Here is an 8,697-nt window from a genome sequence, read left to right as displayed (position 1 = left end):
ACATCTACAGGACAAAGGCAATAGTAAATCAGTACCTCACATGATCTATTCAGAAAGTCTGTCTCTCAATGTCTTCTTTTCAGTTCAAACTGAAAATCAGTGTCACGATTATATGATGAATACTTCGTTTTTTTAATGTTTATTATCAGACTGTAGCCATGTCAAGGGATAAGAGGGACAAGCATAACTTCATGCCAGGAGAGGCATGCTCCAGACTCCCTCCACTCTGGGGTGAGATTCGCCTCCACTGCTGCTCTCAAATCATTGGTTCAGACACCAATATAGCCAGGGACGTGCACAGACTTATAGAAGGCAGGTACTTTTCCCCAAAAAATAAACAATGGTGGGGGGAGGAGGGGTTGTGCGATGCGAAGAAAACACCATCCGGGAGGGCACTTTGTGAGTGGCAGGGCAAAGGGGCAGGTTTTGTGGAAATCATAGGTGAAACTGTACTTTGTCATTCAATACAAAACCACTGCAATGAGAGGGGAGCTGTCATTTCAAACACCCTGAAGTATTATTGCTCTAGACTTCAGTTCCATTTAGACAAGGCATCAATACATCAGTACATTATTAAAGCCCACTCAAGGACACCAACAACATGTAAACAATTGAACAAATACATTTTCACATACATTCATGCAAATAGCACTTGATCTCTGTGACTTATCTGTAGTGCTCTCAATCAGTGATATTCCACGAGCACAGCGTTACTTTAAAGGTGCAGTATGTAACATTCTAGCTTTCTAAAAGCTTCCTAATGGTTGTACAGTCATGACTATGTTTAATCCGTAGCTGTCATGGAATGAAATATTTCATTTATGAAGGCTGTTTTGGTCCCGAAGAGTGCTTTCTAAAATGGGGTGTCCTACCGGACACTCGGTTTGTATACAATCATGTTGTTACTGGCCAGGGGTGTTCTCAGGGAATGGACTCACTGGTTTTGGCTTTTCTGTCTCTGGTGGCTGCCTCTTTGAATTGTGCATGCATGCAGAAACACAACTGCTAATGTCAAACATGGCAAGTCCATTTTGGGAGGTTATATTATTATTAGGGAGGATGTTTTTGTTTGGAACTTCAAACTGAATTTCACAGTGGTGGCCAGAGGTGGCAGATTTCCAACAGACTAATGCCCTGCTCCTTTAAATGCAAATATATAAACAATGGAGAAATACGGCCTTTTTGTTCTGGTTATGATAAGGTGATTCAGTTGTTCTTCATCATTCATAAGAGGTATATTTCATTGTGTGTGTTTGTGTGTGTGTGTATGTGTGTGTGTGTGTGTGTGTGTGTGTGTGTGTGTGTGTGTGTGTGTGTGAGTGAGAGAGCTGCACAAGAGACGTTCGTATGTCTTAAAGAGGGTATAATTGCCTCTGCTCATTATGTATGCAGCATGAGGAGATTTAACCAGCAGAGATGACCCATATAGGAACACAAATTCCACTTAATCACACAGTCAGCTCAATTTCTCATGAATTAATTAGATAGTAGAGGGGGGAAAAGTGTTAAAGAACCAAAACACAAGACAACATTGGCAGTTAGAATATTTCCTCTTCCTATTTATTTTTGTCTTATGAGAATGAGCCGTATGCGAATTATGTATCAAAGTGAGGAATGCTTATCTGACACTTATTAACTGTGCTTTACTGTACTGTACACACGCTGTTTCTAGAAATAGGAATGACATTGACTGGACACACATACGTAAAGCTACAGTTTCTCTTAATATGTTATCTCTCATATTTGTGAATGCTCAATTCATAGTTACACACTCATAACAATGTTTACTCAAATTTTATTCAAAAATCCTCCTTGTCTAGTCGTATGGCTCTGATCAAAACAATGGATAAAAATATTGTACAGTGTATACCGGTACATGAATGATATGTTACTGGACCGCCACCTAGTGGCAGAGATGAGTTGGTTTATTACTACTGCAGTGTGTTCTGAAAGGTTTAAAGGGTTACTTCAATGGTTCAATATTTTTCAACCTATAGTCAGAGGGTTCCTCATCTTGAAAGTAGTATGGGCCAGGAGTAACTCTAATCCATGGAGTTGTTTAAATTTTTTCTTGACTGCTTACACCATTTGTTTGCCCACAGCAATAACATACAATAAAAAGCACAGCAGTACAAGTTTCAGCAGTTAGTCATGATTTCTCATAGATACTCACGGCATGAGGTTTCACAGCTCTCTACTGGGGTACAGAAGTGCAGTTTCCAATGAGATTTCCAATCGTCTTTTGACTATTATGCAGGTGATTGATGGTGATGACTGCTAAGTATCATCATATTTTGATAATGACACCCCAAACTCATGAAAAAGTGTATTGAAACATAAAAATAACAACAACAGTGAATGTCGAAAGTGGTCAATGGTAAGTTATTTGTCATGAGGGTCAATGGGGAAACTTGACTTCCGTACCCCAGTAGAGGGGGGATTTTAACACTTCTTGTGTGAGTACCTATTGCTTTCACATTGCTTTCACACAAAATGTTAATGTTAAGCACTTTTTAGCAAAACAGTTAACACAACTCTCTACATAAGACAAAACAATCTATTGAGTAAGTGTTGACAGACAAAACTTAATTATTTCTCCCATTATAGTGAATCTTGACTCCATACATGTAAACTCTCATTTCTCAACAGTGCAACAGACAGTTGTACTCAAACTGTAAATAGCCACTACTAACTTCAGCTAACTGTAGTCACCACTAACACAAAAACAATTGGAGAACAAAAGAAACGTTCAACTCAAATGAGCTCTCTGACTTGGTTGGAAGTTACTTTGAGGTGATTTGGCCACATATGTGGAACATTTTTGTTCCTCAATCACTCTCATTGTTTTTTGTAAGCGGTGGTGACTCTGAACCATTTTCTGACCAGTTTCTGCTGGTCCATAGACAACTTTCAAGGTAAGGAACCATCTGACTATAAGTTGAAAAATATTACTAACCCTTAAAGTGTAAACTCACTTGCAACATAAACTGCCTAAGTTTAAAGTGGCTTTAATTGGATGCACTTGCTCAGCAGTGCTCATAGATTAATCTTATCTGCTAGACAAGAACTAGTCCTCACAGAAGCATTTGTTCGGAACATGCTAAACCTATAAATTCAAGGTTTAAAAGGATGCTTCACCCCAAAATAGATTTTTTCCTGGTTTGCCCCTGACCTTGGTTGTAGTTGATTAGCATAGTAGATAGTTTACTTGATTAGCATAGTAGATAGTTTACTGTCACACTTTAATCCACTTTAGCATTGCGTTACCATGACAATCACAACATAACAAAGTGACTTTTCTGAAGAAAAGAATGCAGACAAACAAAGAAGGATATGAGTTGGATTGGAGTGTCTGCAACATGTTTTGGACATATTTCCAGAATTAATGGGGCTTAAGCCTAAAATATGACTACTCTGTATCTAAGGAAGCAACATAATGTAACTAAAAACTGTCTAATCAACTACAACCAAGCCAAATTAAGCATCTCTTTAGGGAAGCCGACAGAGTGCAGTACAGTCTACAAGGTTGCTACATTGTTTTGCCCAGGACATCAAAATGGTAAAGAGAGGTGAAAGAGAGAAAGAGAGAGAATTATAGAACGTCGGCTGCAGACAGAAACCTTTCGCTCAGAGAGACAATAGTACCCAACGTTTTCACAAATGAAATAGCAGAGGCATCAGAAGTATGTTTTGTAGTGTCTGTCCTCTATGGGTGTCATATATGTATTTGACCTTTAGCTGGATAACCATAAAACAAATGTACCACCATCATTCTGTTCCAAAACTGTAAGGATGTCTTACGTGTTGTGAGGTATCTATTGATGCTTCCCCAGACGATAAAATCCTCTATACATAAGCCTCTATACATACCTCATTGGTAAGTCCAGGGCCATTTCATTGTCTCAGTCCGTCCCTGCCTCATTGTGACTTATTTTACACCAATTACTGCTAAAACCATATGGCTAAAACTATGTATTCTAATAAAGTGTGACCAACAACATTATTTCCTGATAGTTCCTTGTAGAGGCTTTGTTTACCAAGTCATTGTACAATGGAGATATCTTCAAACATTGATCAGCAGTTTCCTGTTGTAGATGGTAGACCTGGAATTATACTGGTAACTGAATAGTCAACTGAATAGTTAATGATGGTATTTCAAAAACAAGGTATAACTGTCTTAAATTTGATGAGGACTGCAGTGTTACCTTCAGTCCCCCAGAGGGCCTAGTTCAGGACCATGGACAGCAACAAGAAGACCCCTCCCCCCTTCTACTCCCTCATTATACAGAACATCATAGAATAATAACAATATACAAAACGAACATATTCATCCTCTACTGAATATTGGATTACTATATTAAGATTTAAGACATACGATACAAAACGATATTGGAGAGTAATGGAAATTAATGTCTTATACTGTATATTACACTATTATTCATTAAACATTGTGTAATAACAAAAAAACTCTGTATAAAGCAATTACTACGCTGTAACTGTGAATGTTAGTAAAATGTTAATACTAGTGTTATTTCACAGGGAAAGGAGACAAATGTATGGGATCCCTACATCTTCTGTCTGAGAACATCTTGGGATAAAGTTAAAAGCTGAAATGTGAATAAGAGAAAAGACAATCTTTACAGTCATAATACCTTTATTTCTTGCTCTTGCATTTTGCACACTTTCAGTGGTGAGAATGTAAAGAGAGACATCCTACTTGGCAAAGAATACAGACTACGCTGAGAAGTGGAGAAGCCATGTGCTAAATATGTGTGGCCCACAAAGTGAAAATAGCATTATTGTCAGCAATTACGCAGCATATTAATATGAGCAAGCAGCAGCATTAGAAGAGCCTAGAGGCACTTGAAGCATGTGCAAACAGTGCAGTGTGAGTGTGACAAGACAGAGCATTAGAATGGAAAAGAGAAGCAGCTAATGGTCTCACCAACGTGATATATGTAACCATCGACATATTCCTTCAATTTACTAATACTGTACAATCATCTCATATTAGGACATGTGGGATGGAGTCCAAGCTCCAATACAAGTATTTATTCTAAAGACCTCTCAGTTATCTCATGCCTTGTCCTGAGACATTTTTGTGAGTCATGATTGTTTTTTTTTTTACCATTACCATATCTCGTTCAGTATGCATCTTTCAGATATGTTTTGTGATTAAAAACTTATCTGCTGTCATAATTGTGGGCTGGTCCTAAAAAGACATCAATAACTAATCATTGGTTATTCTACTGTGATCTCATTCAAAATGTTTGGAGGCTTTTATGGGCATGGACCTGGGACTCCTTCACATCATCATAAAAGCTTTTAAGCCCCAAGATGCAATAATTGTAGTGCAGTATCAAACCAAATTGCTGAAAAGCTAAAGGAAGACTTTTACTTGTGATACTTTAAAGACATATTTCCAGAATAATGCTATGGTGCAATGTAAAGTACATACAATTTAAACAAACAGTAATGTCGAGGCCCATGAATCATAGGGCCGACCATCAGAGGCAATACAAATCTGTAAGCAATACAAATCTGTAAGCAATACAAATCTGTAAGCAATTGCGCTTAATAATGTATTTTTTAAAAAACTTTAAAAAACTTTGTATAGAATAATTGTTGCCTATGGATTCAGAGCATCTTGAAATTCAAGAGACATTATTTTAAGTAATAGCTGAAATATGACATCATTGTCACTATTGCAACACAATAACTACTCATATGCAGAATAAAAATCAAGAAATACTGTAATGATAAATAGGCATACATCTGATCAATGACAATGAGTTATAGCACTGCTAATTGGTTACACTGGACTTATCTGTAAGTCATGACATTATTGTTTAACGTTTTCTTGTCATAATATGCACTTAAGGCTAACCACTTAAGGCTACAAAATGATTAATAAAACATTCAAACAGGATGAATCATCGGGAGGAGAGGGGGGTTCTATCGATTTACTTCTCCAAAGGATGGTTTCTCTAATTGTGAGAGTTGATCATTTAACCAATTTCTGAATGGCAATGTACAACATCTGACTTTAAAAGATTCTCAAATTATCCACAGTACTACTGTACGTCTTAGCCAAAATCAATTACCTGGAATTGTCAACTTTCAACTTTCATTTCTGTTTCTTCCATTATGTTTTAATGGTCAATTCGAGAAATCCCTTAAGTGCTCCTAAATTGCAGGCTGTAAGCCAAATGCACAATTACGCATAGGATGTGCTGCCCTTACTTCTCATACCCTTCCATCTCCTCAGTGTAAGCATTGAGTCTCTGTGCACTTGTTGTTGTACATTGAAATTTAAGGGAGCCATGTGTGTCTACTATGGGAATTGATAATAATTATAATCGAAAGAGAAAAGTTGTTTTGATAGAAATATCACCTAATGCTCAAAAAGTGAAGATTCAATTAAAGAGTTACTACAGAACCAAAGGCAACCTCCAGTCTGATGGATCAGTTTCAGCCTGGGTCCAGAAATACTCCTACAGTGTTATTGAAGTGAACTGAAAAGAATGTTGAACCACAATCACGTCTACCAGTGTCACTGTTGCGTTTCATACTCATTACCATTGTGAACATGAATACAATCTCAGTTAATTGTAGTTATGTGTACTGTAACAAAATAAAAATCAGTCTAAAAACATTTGTTCAGACCTCATTGGTCAGCTATTTAGACACAGAGAAGAGGTCATGGACATAGGAGCCCTAGAGCCACAGGGAGTGACATCACCAATGACAGAAGCAATAGCCCAGCTTGGACCATCATGCTGCAGGCCGAGCAAATTGTAAGATATCCTAGACAGAGAAAAACAGACCATCAGATTCTGACATTAGCACATACAGTAGACATGAGCCAGTTTACACTACACAACTCACGTTGGTGCAGGGCCATGCTGTTCTCTTTCCAGGAGGTTCCGTGGTAGACCCTGCAGGTGTAGGTGTAGGGCTTCTCATCAGCCAACAGGGCCCAGGTGAGGCGGCAGAGGGTGGGGGTAACCAGGCTCACGTTGGCCCTTCTACGGTGGTCGGTGGACACTAGAGAGACAGCGTTGGGGTAGGTGCTGCCAACCAGCCGGCTGTCCTGCTTGTACTCGCAATAGGGACCCGGAGGCTGGTTGGTGGCTGGGAACTCACAGTCTACCCGAAGGTTGTGCTCCATGTAGGTGAGGCAAGGGTACATTTGAGGCCCCCGTGGAGTGTACCAAAACCCAGATGCTGTGGTGACCAAAACTAACAAACACAAGTGACTGAATTTAAAATCAAACACAGCATTGTAAACATTAGGACAGAGAACAAAACAAGTTTACAATCATTGCCATTTCCCTTCAGTGTCAATTGAACAATATATACATAACACTTTTGCTAATAATAATAATAATAATAATAATAATAATAATAATAATAATAATAGCATCCCAGATCATAAAACTGTATACCCCTACATTTCATGTAGTGAATAAAAATCCAGGTAAATTACAGCACATTTCTAACTACTCCCTGCATAGGCAGACTGAAAATGATTATCGATTGCTAAATCTGAGAGGCCAGGACACAATCCCAACACCTGCATTGTGCATGTCCTTCATATGGTCTGCATTGGCCTCTTGAGGTCACAATCTATTTAGGGTCACCAACAAATAAGTAAGTATATCATTGATAATAATACAGACAATAGTTTTCATTTACAGTTTTCATTACAATGATGAAAACTGATGAATTCACCATCTCCCCGGTGGCCAAGCGGGCTGGATTACCTAAAAGGAGACAGGCCGTGGCGGAGAGATGCGGCTCCATGGCGCCCGACTCGTGTTCGGCCACGGTCAGCTCAAGAACCTTTTAAGTGTGCTGCTGGGCAGTCTCGTGAAGAGTGACAATCTAATCAATATGAAATAGATAAAACAGTCATTAATGCCACAATAGCTTAGGCTATGTAGACAGTTTGTCTACATGTTTAATATGAATCAGCGCAGTGGTCGTGTGATGTTAGGCATCCTCCTTGCATTCATATATCTCTTTCTCAAAAGCCTCGCATGTGTTCCACCTAACTGGACACACAAGACAGAACCTGGGAGAGATATAGGCTACGCCCATGCAGTCTCCAAAATAACACTGCACCAACTCGGATTCTGCAACCACCCCTATTTACAGCAAATGATCGGCTATCTAATTTCTATGCAGCTGAAAAAACTGGCAACATGGAAGTCTCGAAAATGACGATTTATTAGGCTATTAGGTAAAAATATATTACACCTAAGATTTGCAAAAACGATGACACGCAACATAGGCTGCACTCGCTCTGGTTGTATTCAAACACATAGCATACCTAACGAAATAAATCAGTTGCATTTACCTGAATAAGTAATTCGTGATCCTCTGTCCTAGGTCAACGTCCTTTTTAGCGTACCACACAAGGACACGCGACAGCGTGCCGATACACAATCAGATTGACCAGTGCCTAACGCTTGCTACCCGTCCAAGATCAAGCTCCGCTCGGGGCGCTGAAGTCGTGGTTCTGAAAAGCACATTGCATGTCGGGGGGGCTTTCAACATATGTTGTTTAGATATATAATCCAATAAAACTAGTCTGTAATTGTTATACGGAGCCACAGAATATTTTAGAGGCTAGCATAGTCTTATTTGTGTTGGAAATTATAGCCTCTTGCCAGTATGGATGGCGAAATAAGG

This window comes from Argentina silus (genome assembly GCF_951799395.1).
Source record: "Argentina silus genome assembly, chromosome: 2".
Classification (NCBI taxonomy): domain Eukaryota; kingdom Metazoa; phylum Chordata; class Actinopteri; order Argentiniformes; family Argentinidae; genus Argentina; species Argentina silus.
The sequence above is the reverse complement of the archived record's forward strand: the minus strand, read 5'-3'. Positions refer to the sequence as shown.